Source organism: Taudactylus pleione, unplaced genomic scaffold (genome assembly GCF_031769625.1).
Source record: "Taudactylus pleione unplaced genomic scaffold, aTauple2 ptg000040l, whole genome shotgun sequence".
NCBI classification, from domain to species: domain Eukaryota; kingdom Metazoa; phylum Chordata; class Amphibia; order Anura; family Myobatrachidae; genus Taudactylus; species Taudactylus pleione.
Window position 1 is genome coordinate 21124180 of NW_028284442.1, and position 21035 is coordinate 21145214.

The window sequence follows — 21035 nt, forward strand, 5'->3', positions numbered from 1 at the left end:
ACAACTTTATATCCCCACAACCTAGCAATTAGAAAGAATAGCATACATAAATTGATTTAAAAAATGCATGCAGGCAAATGGTGGTGAAAGCATGGGCTGGGGAGGCACAGGGGGATGTGCTGGAGAGACATGGGTGAGGCTGAAGAGACATGGACGGGGAAAAGGCTAGCAAGACACAGGCGAGGTTGAGGCTGGAGAGACATGGACGAGGATGAGACACAGGCCGGGATGAGGCTGGAGAGACATGGACGAGGATGAGACACAGGCCAGGATGAGGCTGGAGAGACATGAACGAGGATGAGACACAGGGCAGGATGAGGCTGGAGAGACATGGATGAGACACAGGCCAGGATGAGGCTGGAGAGACATGGACGAGGATGAGACACAGGGCAGGATGAGGCTGGAGAGACATGGATGAGGATGAGACACAGGCCAGGATGAGGCTGGAGAGACATGGATGAGGATGAGACACAGGCCAGGATGAGGCTGGAGAGACATGGACGAGGATGAGACACAGGCGAGGTTGAGGCTGGAGAGACATGGACGAGGATGAGACACAGGCCAGGATGAGGCTGGAGAGACATGGACGAGGATGAGACACAGGGCAGGATGAGGCTGGAGAGACATGGATGAGGCACAGGCCAGGATGAGGCTGGAGAGACATGGACAAGGAAAAGGCACAGGCCAGGATGAGGCTGGAGAGACATGGACGAGGAAAAGGCACAGGCCAGGATGAGGCTGGAGATTGACACAAGGGGGATGAGCCGATGACTAAATAGGGAGCGATGGGGCACCCCAAAAAACGTGTGCCGGGCCCCATAATGATGATGGCTGCAGACTGAAAAACAGTGAGCAAACTGATGGATACTTGCATCCAATTCAGAATACGCCCCTGTAACTGTAATCTGACTGGCAGAGTACATACTGAGAGACCTGGATTCCTTTTCTCTTTTACAGTCATATGGGGGTAAAAAGACACGTTATAGTATGTCAGTGTGAACACTGTAGCTGACTTTATTTACCACTGGTGTGTGTTGGAAGGGTGTATTGAGGGCCATGGTAAAGTTGTTATATTTACATGGTTATAGAGGTTTTAAATAAAGAACAGAAGATGTAAACAAAAAAAATGGGGTAAAAAATATTAAAGTACATATATTCAATTTTAAGTGATATTACCACTGACACTACAGTACCTCAAGGCTTCAAACACTGTCTGTGTCACTGACAACTAGTTCAATTTAGCCAGGACTCAGACTTAAGGCACACATCCACTTGCTAATTTCTATGAGCGATATCATTATCGTGCAATCGCTCATGAATCGGCCACATTAATGTTGGAAACGACCAGCGATGTGCGCTCCCGCTGGTCGTTTCCGACATCAATCCACAGCCGAACATGCTGAGCAACCTGACGATAACGTCAAGTTAAGCATGTTAGGGGATGATTGAGGTGCATACACGACTGTTCATTCAGTGTAGGCACAGCACAGACTGTGAAACGACTGCACGATTACACTGTAATCTTGCAGTCGTTTTTAGGTCTGCTAGTGGATAGGCGCCTTATGGGTGGGCACACACTTGCATGATATCAGCAAATCGGGCATATCGTGCAGTGTAAAAAATGTGTAGTGTAGTGATACTAGCGCTAGTGGTAAAATAAATTTGTGAAATTATATATATATATATATATATATATATATAGCCAAAAGGCAGATTGTATTTATTAATAACATATCAACAAGGATACATATTACATATATCCAAAGTGCATTAAGTACATACGAAGATAGCAGCATGTAATGGATTATCATAAACCTCCAGGTGCACTGGGTATAAATAAATACAAATACATAGAACATACGATATTTATATCCAAAGTGCTTTTAGTGCATATGAGAATAGCAGCATAATAAAATGTATCGCCTACCTCTAGGTATCAAGGAAATAAACATATACAGTGCACTAAGTATAAATAAATATAAAATACAATGAGTCCCAAATCTGTAAATGACCAGTCCACATTGCTCATCAGATAAGGTAGAGCAGTGATTTTCAACCTTTTTTAACTCGCGGCACACTACACAAGATTTTAAAATTGCCAAGGCACACTATCCGGCGATGCGGTGTGCGCAGACTATGAAAAAACACACTACATTAGTTCCCACAGGAACAAAACACACTACATTGGCCCCCACAACAATAAAAAACACACTACATTGGCCCCCACAAGAATAAAACAATCCCATTGGCTGGCCTAACAGAAAAAAAAAAACACATTGCTCACCACAAAAAAAACAACCATACCACATTGCGCCCCACAGAATTGCTCCCCACAGAAAAAGAAACCTATGGCTGGCCCCACAGAAACAAAAAACAAAACACATTGTTCCCCACTAAATAGGCAAATATATGGCTGGATAACATATGGCTGGTTCTCACTAAAAAAAATGACATGACTGGTTCCCACGAAAAAATAAACTATGGCTGGTCCCCACAAAACCTACATTTCTTCCCCCCTTGTCACTCACACTGCAGCAGGATCGCGTGCGGGCGGGCTTCCAGGCAGGCTGCAGAGCCTGCCTGGACAGAGCGCGGGCTGGCTGATTGGCGCAGGGCGTTGGCTGGCAGAGCGGGCTGGAGGGCAGTGGACAACGCGGCGTGCGTGACCTGTGATGTCACGCTGCCGCATCTTTGCAGGTCACTACCCGGTTGCGCCTGAGTCTCCCAGAGGAGCTCAGCGGCCCGGGATGCTGAAGTACAGTAAAATGTGCCCGGTGGCTCTGACAGCCCCGCAGCACACTTCACAACCGGCCACGGCACACTAGTGTGCCGCGGCACACTGGTTGAAAACCGCTGAGGTAGAGAATAAAAGTGGAAATTTGTCATCCATACCATATGCTGACTGTGAGTGTCATTCGGTAAAAAAACGGTGGTTCTGGACACCACCCCATTTAGGACACTCAAAGGCCTAGGTGTGGATAGTCAATAGTGGATACTGCACACAACGCCGACGCGTTTCGAGCTGAATAGCTGTTTTGATTGCAGAACTTACCACTTAGTACAGCTCCACTGCTTGCTTTCTCTTCCCCAGAAATCACCTGTTAACATGAAATTAAATAACTCTCCAATAAATTTCCAAAAATACAGTAACTTGGAGGCATGACCACATGGTATGATATAACCAAGTGCATGCCATACTAAAATCAACTGAAATATGGTAGGCATGTCTCCCAAAATGTGCTCATTGCCTGCACAAGGGGTTAAAAAAAACAAAACACTCTAATATATATATTCCTGTGCTCCTCATGACTATAATACCCCTTTCACATCTGTATGCCGGGTCACACCCAGGATTTAGTTAATGCGCTCATCCCAGGTCCCACCCCCTTTAGACTGGCCGGGTCGATGGGAGTCATGTGTTCAACTTTTCTCATGACCAGGGTTGAAATGCCAGATCTCTCGACCCGGGCTTATTTCAACCTGTCCTATTCACACTGAGCAATAACCTGGGTTATTGCTGCAAGTGTGAAAGGGCATTAGTGTCTCTTTAAGCCTGGATTGGTTTCTAGCTCATAGCCGGCCAGTGTGCTGGTTCACCCTGCAAAAGTGGTGCCTCCACTATATGGAGCCGATATGTCTATAAGCGGCAAAACACCACATGTAGAGTTGTATAAAACAAACTCCTTCTTTGACCTGTGACTTACAAAATCCTTAAGAAAACAATTTAGCTTGTGTGGCACACAACTGAGTGGTTTGTTAAAATGTAACCTTTATTAGAATTAGGCTTACCAACCTGTGCAATTCATGTATGTCACGGTTTAAAGGGATAGTATGGTAAGCCTAATTAGATTGTTGCTAAAATGATTTAATTGTGGCTTCTGTTAAAACCAGTTAAAATTTTAAATCCACATAGAAAAGTGTACATAAAAAGATTATGTAGTCTTGATTCTTTGTTCACTTTGTCTATTGTCGTATATTTTTTAAATTAACTAATTATTTATAATTTCCTTTAATACTGATGGAATTTACACAACCAAAACTGTTCCACTTTCCTAAACACCATTATATAGTCGTTGACAAATTTGGTGGTACCCTTCCATGAAAAAAGACAAACAAGAGATATGGTAAGAACGTACCTTTGTTATCTCTGTTTCTACGAGGTCCATAGGGTCCACAGGGTTGATCTTGGGGTATAGCTGGATCTGGGTCCACGGGCACCACACAGCTAAAGCTTTGCTGCTCCCAGGATGCACTGGGTCCATCCTCTATACCCCGCCACAGGCACCTCAGTTGGTAAGTAGCCAAGGCCGGAGGAGGAAAAAACAGAGAAGGAAGACTGGAACATACAAGAACCATACTCACAGAAAGGGAGACGGAAAACCGGTGACCAGCCACAGCCCATATGAAGCCAGGTGCGTCAGGGCGGGTGTCCTATGGACCCTATGGACCTCTTAGAAACAGATAAAAAGTAAATTCTTACCATATCTCTTGTTTTCTACTTCAGGTTCCATAGGTGGTCCATAGGGTTGACCTTGGGGATGTCCCAAAGCAGTACAACTAAGGGCGGGGACACTCCTGCGTTGAAAGGAGAATCCGGCGCCTGAAGGATGCATCCTGAGAGGCGAAGGTGTAAAACTTATAGAACAGCAGAAAGTCTGTATGAAAGACCAGGTGGCCGCCTTACACAGCTGGACAGCCGAGGCGCCACGGCCAGCAGCCCACGAGGGACCCACAGACCGAGTGGAATGAGCCTTAACAGAGGCCGGAACAGGTAAACCCTCCTTTGAATAAGCCTCACAAATTACCAAACAAAGCCCTCGGGCCAAAGTTTGTTTGTTGGCAGGCCAACCCCTCTTATGAAAACCAAAAAGAGGACGAACAAAGAAACAGATTTGCGAATGAAACTAGTGCAATCAATATAAACTTTGAGAGCACGGACAACATCTAAGGAAGACTCACCAGCCGAGAGATCATGTGACTGAAATGCCGGCACAACAATTTCCTGATTAATGTGGAACTTAGAGACCTTAGGAAGAAAACCCGGACAGGTGCGAAGCACTGCCCTGTCCTGGTGAAAAAAAAATCAGAAAAAGGAGAACGGCAAGAAAGTGCGCCTAATTCTGACACTCTCCTGGCTGAAGCAATTGCCAGGAGAAGAACAAACAAACAGTCTTAAGTGTCATCTACTTGAGTTCCACCGACTCAAGAGATTCAAATGGAGGACCCTGCAAGGCCCGAAGCACCACTGCCAAATCCCAAGGAGCCACTGGTGGAACAAAGAGAGGCTGAATCCTGAGGACACCCTGGAAAAAGGTGCGGACATCAGGTAGAGTAGTGATTCTATGCTGGAACCACACAAAGTGCAGACACATGAACTTTCAACGAAGCGAGGCGTAAACCTAAGTCCAATACAGACTGAAGGAACGCCAAAATCCTAGAAACCCGAAACGCTTGAGGGTCATAGTTTCTGGACTCACACCATTGGAAATAAGTATGCCACAGCCTGTGGTAAATCCTGGCGGAAGCAGGCTTGTGTGCCTGTAGCATTGTGCTGATGACTGAGCTGGAAAAACCCCGGGCCCTTAAGACTCATGTCTCAAGAGCCACGCCATCAAAGATAGACGACCCAGATCCGGGTAAAGGCAGGGCCCCTGAGACAACAGGTCCTGACGTTGAGGCAGAAGAAACGGAACGTTGATGGATAGGCCCCGAAGATCGGAGTACCAGGGACGTCTGAGCCAAGCCGGAGCCACCAGCAGAAGCGTGCCGCCGTCCTGTTTGAGTTTCCGAAGGACCCGAGGCAGCAGGGATATCGGAGGGAAAAGATACGCCAGCTGAAATGTCCATTTCACTGACAGCGCGTCCACCAGGCTTGCGCCAGCGTCTCTTGTCCTGGACCCGTACACAGGCACTTTGCGATTGTGACGGGAGGCCATGAGGTCCACCTCCGGCAGTCCCCACTTGTCCACGAGCAGTTGAAATACATCTGGGTGAAGGGACCTAGCCCCGGGATGCACATCGTGACGGCTGAGGAAGTCCGCTTCCCAGTTGAGAACCCCTGGAATGAAGACTGCAGAGATGGCCGGAAGGTGGCACTCCGCCCAAGACAGATGCGTGACACCTCCGACATTGCTGCTCAACTGCGAGTCCCCCTTTGACGGTTGATGTAGAACAATGTGGTGGCGTTGTTTGACTGAGCTTGCACTGCCCTTCCGTGAAGAGCGTGACCGGACAACTGGAAGGCCCTGTATAAGGCCCGAAGTTCCAGAATATTGATGGGGAGAACCGCTTCTTCCGCCGTCCAACGGCCCTGAAGTGAAAGTGGACCAGACACTGCAACCCCAGAGACTGGCATCTGTCGTGAGCAAGACCCAGTCCAGAATCCAAAAGGGGCAGCCCTTGGTGAGATGAGTTTTCAGAAGCCACCAGGTCATCGACAGGTGCACTATAGCAAACCTCAGATACTGCTGGTGTGAAAGGGCTATAGGAACATGGAGGTAGGCGTCCTGGATATCCAGGGAGACCATATAATCCCCTGGTTCCATAGCCAGAATGATGGAACGCAAGGTTTCCATCCTGAAAGTGGGCACTCTGAGGAACTTGTTCAACGATTTCAGGTTGAGAATGGGTCGATGAGACCCATTGGGTTTTGGAACCAGAAATAAATAGTAAACCGTTCCGCGTTGAGATGGCGGAACGGGTTACTATTTATTTCTGGTTCCAAAACCCTGGTTCCAAAAGCCATAGAGTCCTTTCAGCAAGGACTCTATGGCTTCCTGGATCTGCAATGCCTTGATCTTGTGCAGAAGAATTGTTTAGGGGGTCTGTACCAGAAGGACAGGGCGTACCCCTGAGAGACCACTTCTTGCACCCAAGCATCCATGGTGGTATTGCACCAGCCCTGGGCGAATTGAAGAAGTCGGCCCCCCACTCTGGGAAACCCCAGAGAGAGGCCCGTCCCATCAGGCTGAAGGCTTATCTTCGGGCTTGGAAGCAGGGCGTCTAGTGCTCCAGGCCTGCTTCTTTGGTTTAGGGACAGCCTTGGTTGACGACTGCCTCGGGAAGGATTGACCCTTGGACTTACCCTGAGTCCGAAAGGACCAAAGAGGTCCTGGCTTTAGAAGGCGCAGCCGCTGATGGCAGAAACGTCGAATTAGACTTTGCCAAGGTATCAACAATTTTGCAAACGTCAGGGCCGAACAAAATTTCCCCATTAAAGGGTAAGGCCTCCAGGCCTTTCTTGGAATCCACAAAGACCTGCGAGCAGAGACCGCTGCCGCCGAAACTCTAGAAGTGAGGAGACTGGCATCCAAAGACGCCTCCCCAATATAGGAAGCGGCATCCCTCATTTCGTCTCCACTTCCGGAGCAGGGGAATCCAAATCAGAATACTCATGCAATTCGCCCTCATTCGAGGATGCATCAGAGTCTGATAACTGCGCAGACTGGGATGACGTAACAGTGCATTTGACGCCTTGTGAGGCTTGACGCAACATGGTTTGAAAAGCCGAAGAAGAGGCTGCCAAACTTTGGACAGAATTGGAGAACACATCCACCCACGGCAGTTTAGCTTGCAGGAGACCCTAGAAGGGGATGACGGACTGCTGCGTCATCGGAGACTGAACATACATAGAGAACCCCGCATATGGATGAACTGTCTGAGGCCCAGGGGGAGACTGCAATAATTGCGGTACACCCGGAGAAGGGGGGATGGTTGGTTGTGGGAACCCCCTATGGGGGAGGGTAGTCGGCACCGCCAGACGGTCCGCGATGGAGGCCAGCACCTGGGAAAATACCGCCCAAGGGGGATCCTGTCCCGAAGTTGGGGGATTAGAGGGACCAGGTAACTGACATCTTACACACACACACACACATCATCCTGCGATAAATCCTCCATACTCCCCACTGCAGCACAGCGCCTGCAGGTGAGCAGATTGATGAGGAAGTTGAGCGCTCTGCGGCTCCCAGACATGCCAACAAATACAGATATATGCCCAAAGATATATAGCAGTACAACAGGGAAGCTCTTGCGCGCCCACAAGTATGCAGCACACAAGTATGGCACAATGTAGCACACGACAGTATATGACCAACCTCACAAATACATGAATTTATATAAGTGAGATCCTTGAAAAGCCCTTCCCACACACACCTGCCAGGGCTGGAGGAGAAGGAAAGGGACAGGTATAGACTGACAGTAAAGTAGAAATACAGCAGATACAGTCAGCACTAGCAAGTCACATACAATGCAGAAAGTCAAACTCCCTGCACTTTGTCACTACAATCAACCACCCAGATTCAGTGTCTGGGAGGGCTATAGCGCTGTGTACTCTAACCTTTTGCCGGGGAGAGGTACACAGGGGGATCGACCGCACACTACCAGGAGAGATCTGCGCTGCCCACCAAGAAAGATGGCCGTCGGAGATCTCTGAGGAAGAGTGGCCGAAGGAGGAAGCAGCTCAGCGTCGCCAGAACAAAAGGAGAGAGGCGCGCTAAGCTAAAGCTGCCGCTCTGAAGAGTCAAAAAAAGAAAAATAATTAACTCCAAAAATAAGCTTAGGGGCTGCAAAGCAGCCCCCCTGCACTAAGGTGACCTGACTCCGGCCGGGCACCAACTAAAACTGAGGTGCCTGTGACGGGGTATAGAGAATGGACCCAGTGCATCCTGGGAGCAGCAAAGCTTTAACTGCGTGGTGCCCATAGATCCAGATATACCCCAAGGTCAACCCTGTGGACTCCCTATGGAACCTGAAGTAGAAATAGATTTTTCTATGAAATATCATGAAAATGACAAAAGTAACTGGCATTCATCATTGTTAATTCCATATTTAAGAGAATTCAGAATTTGCATTTGATTATTGATTCAACAGCATATGGGGTCACATCACATGGCAGAGCTGTGCGAGCAGAGATCTAGCACAATAATGCCACTTCTGAAAGTGGCTGTGTGGAGGGGAGAGCACTCTCTATCCTTTATTACTGTACATTTATTATGTGTCTGTCGCCGCTTGGCAGTTAGTTCCCGTGAAGCGGACCTGGGTTGCTTTTGCTGGGGCAGGACGAGGGTCTGTGCACCTGTCTACAGGTAGTTTGGCCCACTCTTCCTGAGCAAACTGCTCCAGCTGTCTCAGGTTTGATGGCTCCAGACTGAATGTTTCAGCTCTTTCCATAGATGTTTGATAGGGTTCAGAACAGCCACTTCAGAATAGTCCAATGTTTGTTTTTATTCATTCTTGGGTCCTTTAAGCTGTGTCTTCTCAGTCATTATCCTCAGGAGCAAATGCAGGATTTTTAAGGGGGGGTTCTATATACGTGTGTGTTTGTATAGATATACAGTCAGGTCCATAAATATTGGGACATTGACAGAATTTTCATATTTTGGCCTCTATTCACCACCACAATGGCTTTGAAATGAAACAAACAAGATGTGCTTTAACTGCAGACTTTCAGATTTGAGGGTAATTACATCCAAATCAGGTGAACGGTGTAGGAATTACAACAGTTTCTATATGTGCCTCCCACTTTTTAAGGGGCCAAAAGTAATGGGACAAACTAAACAATCCTAAATCTAACTTTCACTTTTTAATACTTTGTTGCAAAACCTTTGCAGGCAATTACAGCCTGAAGTCTGGAACGCATAGACATCACCAGACGCAGGGTTTCATCCCTGGTGATGCTCTGCCAGGCCTCTACTGCAAATGTCTTCAGTTCCTGCTTGTTCTTGGGGCATTTTCCCTTCAGTTTTGTCTTCATCAAGTGAAATGCATGCTCAATCGGATTCAGGTCAGGGGACTGACTTGGCCATTGCATAACATTCCACTTTTTAGCCTTAAAAAACAGTTTGGTTGCTTTTGCAGTATGCTTCGGGTCATTGTCCATCTGCACTGTGAAGCACCGTCCAATGAGTTCTGAAGCATTTGACTGAATATGAGCATATAATATTGCCTGAAACACTTCAGAATTCTTTTTGCTGCTTTTGTCAGTAGTCACATCATCAATAAATACAAGGGAACCAGTACCATTGGCAGCCATATATGCCCACGCCATGACACTACCACCACCATGCTTCACTGATTAGGTGTTATGTTTTGGATCATGAGCAGTTCCTTTCCTTCTCCATACTCTTCTCTTCCCATCACTCTGGTACAAGTTGATCTTTGTCTCATCTGTCCATAGGATGTTATTCCAGAACTGTAATGGCTTTTTTAGATGTTGTTTGGCAAACTCTAATCTGGTCTTCCTGTTTTTGTGGCTCACCAATGGTTTACATCTTGTGGTGAACCCTCTATATTCACTCTTGTGAAGTCTTCTCTTGATTGTTGACTTTGACACATATACACCTACATCCTGGAGAGTGTTCTTGATTTGGCCAACTGTTGTGAAGGGGTTTTTCTTCACCAGGGAAATAAATCTTCTGTCATCCACCACAGTTGTTTTCCGTGTTCTTCCGGGTCTTTTGGTGTTGCTGAGCTCTCCGGTGCGTTCTTTCTTTTTAAGAATGTTCCAAACAGTTGATTTGGCCACACCTAATGTTTTTGCTATCTCTCTGATGGGTTTGTTTTGATTTTTCAGCCTAATGATGATTTGCTTCACTGATAGTGACAGCTCTTTGGATCTCATATTGAGAGTCGACAGCAACTGATTCCAAATGCAAATGTCACACCTAGAATCAACTCCAGACCTTTTACCTGCTTAATTGATACTGAAATAACGAGGGAATAGCCCACACCTATCCATGAAATAGCTTTTGAGTTGATAGTCCCATTACTTTTGGCCCCTTAAAAAGTGGGAGGCACATATAGAAACCGTTGTAATTCCTACACCGTTCACCTGATTTGGATGTAATTACCCTCAAATTAAATCTGAAAGTCTGCAGTTAAAGCACATCTTGTTTGTTTCATTTCAAAGCCATTGTGGTGGTGAATAGGGGCCAAAATATGAAAATTCTGTCAATGTCCCAATATTTATGGACCTGACTGTATATACACATACATACATTATACACACACGCATATATTATATATACACATTCATATAAATATGTACACAAATACATGTCACACATATATTACACACACACACTTACCTGGCAACAGGAACTGCAAGTTGTAGAGATGGGGACGGGACCTGGCACTGTCATTAGGCGCCTCCAAATGACGCGATTCTAATGAAATTGCATCATGTGGGGCTATATAATAGCCAAATGCAAAACATTGCACAGAAAGTTTCAGCAATAGACTAATTAGCCTTTAAGACCGGATCCTTCCTGGAAGGATGTTTATGGCCATTCTAGTGAGAGCATGGCACCATCTAATGTTGATAACAGACCGGTAGTTACTAAGGCACCTAAGCTAGCTTTTTTATCAGTCTGCTCAACATATGGATTCAGACGCATCATCAGAGGATTCAGATGATGCGCAAGGTTCCTCTCCAGGGTCTAGCTCATCCACAGTGGATGTTCCTTCTTTGGTGAATGCGGTTAAATCAATCCTAGACATTCAGAATGATGAACCAGCTCATAGTAAGAAGGATCCAGTGTTTAATCACCACCAGAAGGTGGTCAAAATGGAGTTTCCTGCATCTGAACAGCTCACTGAGCTTATGGATGAGGCATGGGGTAACCCTGACAAACGTTTTTATGTGAATAAGAGAACAACATCATTGTATCCTTTCCCTGCTTCTGTATGTACTAAGCGGGAGGTACCTCCTACTGTGGATGCTCATGTGACGCATTTAATCAGAAATGCTACATTGCCTATTCCGTCGGCATCTTCCCTGAAGGATTCCACGGATAAAAACATTGAAGCATGGGGGCGTGGCCAAGACGGACATGGAGTAGCTAGCACCTTGCTGAGCTCTCCAGCCGTGTTATCCGGTATTAATATCCTGCCCTCTGCCCAGCGGTGCCCACTATACCTGGCTTGTAGGGGAAGTTGTGCTGCCTCTTCGGGAGCAGTTTGTGCCGCCTCCCGTCTCCTCCTGTCCATCCGCGCGGCTCTGCAGTGCGTGTCCTCCTGCTCTGACACGCGGCTCCGTCTCCTGTTGGGGGTCCCTGCGGCCGCCGGAGCTGTCTGCGGGACACGTGCTTTCTCCTCCTGCCCTTCTGTTGCCGGGTGCCTCCTGAGATTGCCGCGAGGTGGTCCTGGGTCCTGCCGGATCTGGTTGGGGGCTGCTGTGGGAGAGTTCCTGACACCCCTCTCCTCATCCTTGGATCTCCTGAGTAGCGGGGCTGAGCTACCCTTTCCATTGATGCACAGCGCTGGTATCATCACTCCTCTGGGGCTATGAGGCTCTGTGCTGCCCATTGCTGATATATGAGCCAGTGAAGCTGTATCCTCATTTCCTAGGAGCGGCCATTTTCTTTTCTCTTCTTTGTTAACCCATTGACATGCTGCCTCCAGTAGCTCTCTATATTGGTAGTCTGTGTTGCCCTTCAGCCATGGGGAAAACAAACCACACATCTGCTGCTGCTAAATTGGAGCGCTTTTCCCGTAACCCTGTGTCTAATACTACACAGAATACTACACAGAAGGAAGATCCTGTGGAAACGCCCGATCAATCACCTCTTTTAACTACGGCTCCTCCTGCTGTGCGGGCCCCGGAGATCACCTTGCAGCAGGTGTTGGATGCTGTAACTACCAGTGAGAAGCGCTTAGCTGACCAGATTGGCTCTGTACAGTCTGATCTGACTATTATACATCAAGATTTACAGCGTGTTCGCGAGAGGGTTGGCGAGGCTGAGACACGTATTTCCACCTTGGAAGACTCGTTTTCCCCGCTTAAAGTACGAGTTAATACCCTGGATTCTCAGATGTTGGCCGTGCAACGCAAGTTGTCGGATATGGAGGGGCGATTGCATCGCAACAATGTTCGCTTCATAGGACTGCCAGAAAAGGAGGAGGGAAACAATCCGGAAGAATTTCTAGAAAAATGGCTCCTGGAAGTTTTTGGTCGCGATGCTTTTACTTCTCACTTTGCGGTGGAACGGGCTCATCGCGTCCCTACTAGGGCACCACCACCTGGAGCACCTGCCCGCACGTTTATAGCCAAATTCTTACACTACCAAGATCGGGACTCAGTACTCCGGCTAGTTCGTGTCAAAGGTCCTATGGAAAGGAATGGCTGCCGTGTCTCAGTATTTCCTGATTTTTCTATTGATGTGCAAAAGGAGAGAGCTCAATTTATGCCAATTAAGAGACGCCTGCGTGAACTGAATCTCTCATATGCAATGTTATTCCCATCCAAGCTAAGAGTCATTGCTGACGGGGAAACAAAGTTCTTTATGTCTCCAAAAGAGGCTGCTCTATGGCTAGATCGTTACAGGCCCGGTCGCAGACAGTTGGCTGAAGATTAAGTCAGCTGGATCATAAATTGCCTTGAACTCACGTAACTATGCTTAATTTATGGTTACTGATTGTTGTTCTCCTATAGGCTGGGCGCCTATGGCTTGGTGTGATCTTCAAGTTATTATTTCTTTGTTGACAATAAGATTGGTAGTATTATGAGATCACTATATTCATATTATTACTGATTGCAAATAACAAATATTTTTTTTTATCTGTCGGTTTATTGCATTGCACTCTGATTGCGCTATACAAGTCTATGTCACCTTTTTACTGCATGTATTATGTTTGGGTTTATGCACCTTCCCCTGCTACTGTAGGTTTTTTTTTTTTTTTGCAGTGGCACCGAGGGCATTATTGGCTGGAGAGCTCCCTCATGTCTAGGGGTCATCTAAATTCTTTACTCCGTACTCTGTAGGGGGGTTGCTGTATCGGGGTAGTTGTTAGGATTTATAGTTAGGGATTTAGGTATGCCGAAGTTGGAGTTAGGTATACGGGGAGGGAATGAGGGTTGGGGTTTTTCTTTTGATTTTTTGTGTTTTTCAAGGGATGTTCCTATAGAGATGTCATGTCAATTTTTTTTGTATCGCAATTTATTTTTGTTTTCTTCTGTGCATATACCATTGTATATTTAATTTGTCAATTTGTTTGTCTCGCACGCAGCAATGCTATTTTGCGGGTTATCCGCTGTCTATTGTTACTAGTATCTGGTACTAATCTGGGATGATGGCTACTCCATTGAGAATTGTATCTTGGAATGTCCGAGGGCTTAACGATAAAATTAAAAGATCCTTAGTCCTCCGGCAGCTCCGACAATATGGTTCTGACATTGCATGCCTCACTGAAAGACATTTGTCGGGAGGTAGATTAATGTCACTCAAGAAACCGTGGGTCGGCTGGGCCTACCATACCTCACACACTTCATCATCCAGGGGTGTTTCAATCCTTATACGCAGATCACTTGGTTTTGAGTTGGTTTCCCTGCAAAGTGACACTTGTGGACGGTATGTCTTTTTACAATGTCGAATAAATGCTGCCCCCATTCTTTTATTGGCTATATATATCCCACCCCCGTACTCATCTGAGGTTATGAAAAAAGCAGCTGAATTTATGGCTAGATTTCCAGATACACTTGTAATCTGTGTGGGGGACTTTAACAACGTAATGGATCCTGTTCTTGATAGGCGGAGCAATGCCTCTGGTTCCTCTTCCTCTAGTAGTGGTCGCTTCGGGGCCCTTGTGGCAGAGCTGGGCTTGGTGGATGCTTGGGGGACAAGACATCCTGCGGAGAAACAATATTCATGTTTTTCACATAGCTATCATTTGTTCTCCAGAATTGACCTTGCTCTGATCTCCCCCTATCTGTTGCCTAAACTTCAGTCAGTTGTTTATGAGGCAAGAGGGATTTCAGATCACTCCCCATTGGTACTTGGGCTGGACCTGATTGGTCAATGCGGGCATTCCTTTTGGAAGCTCAACCCCTTTTGGTTAACTCGTATGGGAGCGGGGTCGGAGCTAGAGGCAACCTGGGTTGAATTCTTCTCTAATAACCATGGCTCGGCTTCCACTACGGTAGTCTGGGATGCCTTTAAATCCTTTTTAAGGGGTACCCTGATTAGACGCGTGTCTGAATTAAAATCTTCCTACAAGCACCGTGAGAAAGAGTTGGAATCCTCCTGCAGGGCTTTGGAAGCAGCATATTTGTCCGATGGGCAGGACTCTTCCAGACTTGCCTGGCTTGCCACGCAGAAGGAGTGGAGTGACTTACTATTGGCTAAGACTCAGTATAGGCTGCTATTTGCAGCGCATTCCCACTATGCCTTGGCTGACAGGCCGAGAGGTTACCTTGCTAAGCTGGCACGTGCAGAGAGGTCCCCTGTAGCTGTGGTTGAAGTTCTTGATTCTGCTGGGGTGGCCCAGATACAGACCCCAGATATTGATGCAGTCGTTGTACAATTTTATAAGGCTTTATATACTTCTAGACTGACCTGCACGTTAGATGATGTACAATCCTATTTAGCAGGTATATTATTGCCCACTTTGACGGCGGAGGACAGGGATTACTTGGACTCTCCCCTGACTCGGGAGGAGGTGGATAAGGCTTTGCGTTCATTTCCTGGCGGTAAGGCACCCAGGTTAGATGGTGTTCCGATAGAGCTGTACAAGCACAGTCAGTTTTATGTCCCTCGTCTCCTTGACTTGTTTAATCAACTATATGAGGGCACTGCTCTCCCACAATCTATGTCAGAGGCTCTTATTGTGGTCTTGCCTAAGCCGGGGAAGGATCCGAGGCTTTCTGACTCTTACCGACCCATATCCCTTCTCCCTACAGATGTTAAAATTTTAGCTAAATTATTGGCCATTCGATTAGGTAGGGTGATTTTATCTGTTGTCCACCCAGACCAGACGGGGTTTATGCCCGGCAAGTCCACATCCATTAATTTACGTCGCCTTTTCACTCATTTGCAGGTCTCTCGTGGGCAGGGGTCCTCCTCAGTTGTTGTCTCGCTGGATGCAGCGAAAGCTTTCGATTCTGTCGAGTGGCCCTTCCTATGGGAGACCATGCGCTGTTTTGGGATTGGCCCTGGGTTTATAAAATGGGTTCAGCTCCTATATTCGGCCCCAACAGCTAGTGTGTCAGTTAATGGTTTTATATCCTCTTCCTTTCCTTTATCACGTGGAACAAGACAGGGATGCCCTTTGTCTCCAGCCCTGTTTGCTATAGCAATTGAGCCTTTGGCTTGTCTCATTCGGACACATAGGAGTATCAGGGGATTGGAGCTGGGGGCCAGAACAGACAAAGTGGCGTTGTATGCTGACGATATGTTGCTCTTTATTTCTGACTGTTCCAGCTCCATGCCTCATGTTCTTGACCTCATTACTCAATTTGGTAGTTTCTCGGGACTTACAATTGGGATAAATCTTGTATTCTCCCCCTTAGAGGACCATGCCCTGTGAGTTCGAGTGTTTCACTTCCACTGAAGTGGTTCAATACCTTTAAATATCTTGGTATTTGGATATCTAATGCTCCCCGAGATTATGTGACCTTGAATGTGGTGCCCCAGGTGGACTATTTACGGGCTCGGGCAAAGACATGGAGCAAACTTCCGCTCTTACTCACCGGGCGTGTCAACTTAATTAAAATGGTGCTACAACCTAAACTGTTATATGTACTCCATAACTCTCCGATTTATCTTCCCCAAAAAATTTTCCACCAAATAAACGGTTTGGCCTCCTCTCTGGTCTGGGCGGATCGCAGAGCTCGCATAAAATTGGATGTGCTAACTAAGCCTCGTTCACAGGGGGGTCTGGCACTTCCCCACTTTCGCATGTACTATTTTGCATCTCAACTGGCGCATTTGTGGCAATGGATAAATTACACTGACCCTCTGGCCCTACATTCTGTTATGATCTCCCAAGTTACTCCAGGTCATACTCCTCTGCAGGCACTACTTAGTGGTAATATATCTAACAATATGTTACCTATACTTACTCAAGCTGTCAGAATATGGCACTCTGTCTCAAAAATTCTGAAGACACAGGGTTTAGATCCGGCTACTCCATTATGGTGCTCTCGAGCTTTGCCTGAACTTTTGGCGTTGCAGACTAGGGGGACTTGGGGCAGGTGGGGAGTGGTTTCCTTGGGACAGCTATATAATGCAGGTGTACTTAAATCCTTTAGTCAGTTACAGTCTGAATTTGGCCTCCCACGGTCACATTTCTTTAGATATCTGCAACTTAGACATGCGCTGGCAGCCCAATTCCCTGGTACTCCCCCAAACATTCAAGATTCCCTTGTCCAAAAATTCTTGTCTGTAGGCAGATCTTGTCGTTTTGTTTCTCATGCCTACTCCTTTGTAATGCAGGCTCACCATCATGATGATCTGCCAGCTCTCAGAGCTAAATGGGAGGTTAATCTGGGTGCAATACAGGACGATTCATGGCGGGATGCATTGGGATGCCCACAATTAGCTACCACCTCAATTTGTTTCCAACAAATCCAGCTATTCCTATTGCACCGGGTTTATTTAACCCCTGATCGTCTGTTTAGGTTTGGTGGTCGTTCAGATTCAAATTGTCCTAAGTGTAGTGCCCCATCGGCCAACTTTTGGCATTTGCTTTGGGAATGTCCGCAGATTATGTCTTTCTGGGACAAAATACTCAGGGTAATCTCCTCTACAGGAGTTCCGCGGGCTGTTCTTACTCCTATTGTATGTACGCTTGGAATTATAGAAGATCATCTGCTTGATAGACACACTCGTCAATATGTACTGAATGTTTGCATGTTGGCCAAAGTTTGCATTGCCCGCTCCTGGATGGCCTCCACAGGACCGGAGTATTATGATTGGTTGTCATTGGTCTCTGCCACAATTGCACATGAAAAATATACCTACTTGACTAGAAACGCTGAATCTAAGTTTGAACACATATGGACCAAATGGCTTAATTCTGCTCATGCTCAGACCACACATCACCGGCTCTCTGTTTCCAATTCTTCATTTAGTGCTGTTATGTAATAGTACCAATGGGGGAAATAATGCTACATAATCACTTATTGCTGCGTGCGAGAGGGGAAAGAATATGTGTGTATATATATATATATATGTGTTTATGTATATGTGTGTATGTATATGTATTTGTGGACAATTGTTGTATATGGGTGTTATATGCTAGTCTGTTTGCTCATTGTAATATGACATCAATGATATGCTAGTCTTAAATCCTTTTATTTTGTATTATGTTTGTTTTATGTTTGTCTCTTTGTTGTTGTTTTCTTTTTTGAAAATTAATAAAAAAGCACTTAATTAAAAACAAAACAAAACATTGAAGCATGTCTCAAAACAATCTTTTCATCATCTGGAGTGGTTACCCAGCTATGGCTTTAGCCTGGATAGCCAAGGCTCTTGAAGAATGGATAGGAGCATTGGAAAATTCTCTACAAAATGCTACCAGCGAACAGATTATGTATATCTACCATATACGGGAAGGCGCTTCCTATCTGGGAGGAGCTGCCGTAGATGCTGGAATTTTAGTTTCTATCTAAAGCATCAGCAGCTTCAATAGTGGCACGCAGGGCCCTTTGGTTAAGATCCTGGAAAGCTAATACAGGATCACAGAAAGTGCTGGAAGGTTTATCTTTCTATGGAAAAGTACTTTTTGGAGCAGAGTTGGATAAAATAATAGCTACTCTGTCAGTTTCAAAGTCAGCAAGTTTGCCATCTACGGCGACTATAAAGTCTAGACAGGTTTATTTTCGGTCCTTCCGTTCTCAGGGACGAGCAAAGGAACAACCTTCCTCTAAGAAGTCTAGTTTTTGCAAAATATCAAGGCAACAAACAGAGGTCTGGCCCGGCAAGACGACCAGCTTCTAAGCCGGACGACAAACCCGCTGCCTGATAAGGTGGGGCCTCCTTCTGGGGGATCCTAGGGTGGGAGGCCGGCTTCTTCAAACCAAAATAATTGGTTTTCCTGGACATTCAGGATGCATATCTGCATGTTCCTATTATACCATCCCACCAGCAATTTTTGCTGTCCTTCAGCAACAATACCAATTTCAGGCTCTACCCTTCAGCCTATTGCCAGTTCCCCGGGTATTTACCAAAATAATGGCAGTCATGACGGCCTCTCAGGTGTCAGAATTCTGTCATATCTGGACGACCTTCTGATATTGGCACAGACTCCGGTTGTTTTACACACTGGCAGTTTTCAAGCTGGCGTAACTCTTTCCTCCTCCCAAGAGTTCTCAGGAAATTCAAGCAAGAAGGCGAAACAGTAATATTGGTGGCTCCGGCTTGGCCCAGACATCACTGGTTCACGACATACAGAATCTATCCATAGACAGTCCGTATCCTGTTCCTCTGGCAGGATCTGCTAACACAGGGTCCCTGCCGGCATCCAGACTTACCTCGTCTGGCTTTGACGGCGTGACTGTTGAATCTTCCATCTTAAGAGCAAAAGGTTTTTCCAGTTCTGTAATTCAGACAATGCTTAGGGCACGAAAGCCTGCCTCTGCCCTCATCTTTTACATGGTTTGGCATGCTTTTGGTCAATGATGTGCCCACGGGAGGTATGTTCCTAAGGTGTTCAGTATTTCCACAATACTGGCTTTTCTCCAGGCGGGTTTAGACCGTGGTCTCTGCCTGGCCACTTTGAGAGTGCAGGTTTCTGCACTGTCATTCTCGTTCCAGAGGAAGATTGCCTCATTACCAGATATTAGAATTTTTTTCAGGGAGTTCTGAGAGTTCAGCATCCTTTTGTTCCACCGGTAGCACAGCAGGATTTGTTGTTGGTTCTTATGGGGCTACAAGCTCCCCTATTTGAACCTCTGGACCCTGTAGATTTGAAATGGTTGACAGCAAAAACACTTTTTCTCCTCGCTATCTCTTCTGCACACAGGTTGGCATCGCTTTCTTGTTGCTCCCCATTTTTTATATTTCACCAGGATAAAGCTGTTCTTCATACAAGGGAGGGTTACCTTCCTAAGGTAGTGTCCCATTTTCATGTGAAGAAATTGTTGTTCCAGCTTTTCAGGCTCCAAAGCCTCCCTGGTTGTAGTGCGTGCTCTCCGTATCTACATGGAGCGTACAAACTCTGTTAGAAAATTAGATGCTCTTTTTGTATTGTTTTTCACAAACGAGGATGGCCACCTAATAAGCAGACTCTGGCGAGATGGCTACGCATGACTCTCTCTCAGGTATACACACAGGCAGATCTGCCTGTCCCATGCACAGTGACAGCACATTCTACTTGGTCTGTATGGCCATCGTGGGCATTTAGTCGTGGTGCCTCTGCTGAACAATTGTGCAAGGCAGCTACGTGTTCTTCTGTCCACACTTTTATTAGGTTCTATGCCTTTGATACTTTTGCCTCTCAGGATACTTCCTTTGGGCAACGAGTGCTCCTTTCTGCTCAGGAGCATCCCCCACCCTAGGGGGAACTGCTTTAGGACATCCCCATGGTATCCCTGTGGATCTCTATGGACCCTTAAGAAAATTAGAGTTTGAACTTACCTACATAACTCCTTTTCTTCGAGGTCCATAGGGTACCCACCCTGACGCACCTGGCAGCATGGGTACATTTTTATTTCGGACACAGATTCCCTCATTTTGTGTAAGAGTGTTTCTGGTGTATGACTGCTCTACCTTCTCCCGCCTTGAAGCTTAATATTCCCCATGAATTATTCCCTAAGGACCTCAAAGAAAATGAGTTATCTACCATAAATTATTGATTGCTTATACTAGCCTTGGCAAGTCTTTTGCCCCCCTACTCATGGTCATTGGGTTTTTAATTGTTTGTCATTACTTGTAATTTTTAAAAACCTGTTCATCACTGGTATGTTTTTAATCTTTAAATACTGTACAGAGCTGTTGACACCTTGCGGCACACTATAATTAAAAGATAACAATTGTTCTTTCCTCATTAGGCCTTCCTTAAAAAGATAACCACCCATATCAAGTAACCAGAGTTCAAAACGCATGACCTGCTCTATGAAAGAACTATAAAACACCATTTGGTTTGTTACAGTGCTTCTAGTGTGCATGCATTTCCAAATGCAGATTAGCAATGTTACATTTTTATGAATAAACCCATCAGAGATTGTAAAGCGCAACAGAACATGCTGGCGCTGTATAAATAGGTTGGGGAAGAAAATGTCCTTTGATCACAGCTCTATCAAAGCCTCTTCAGGGCTGGAG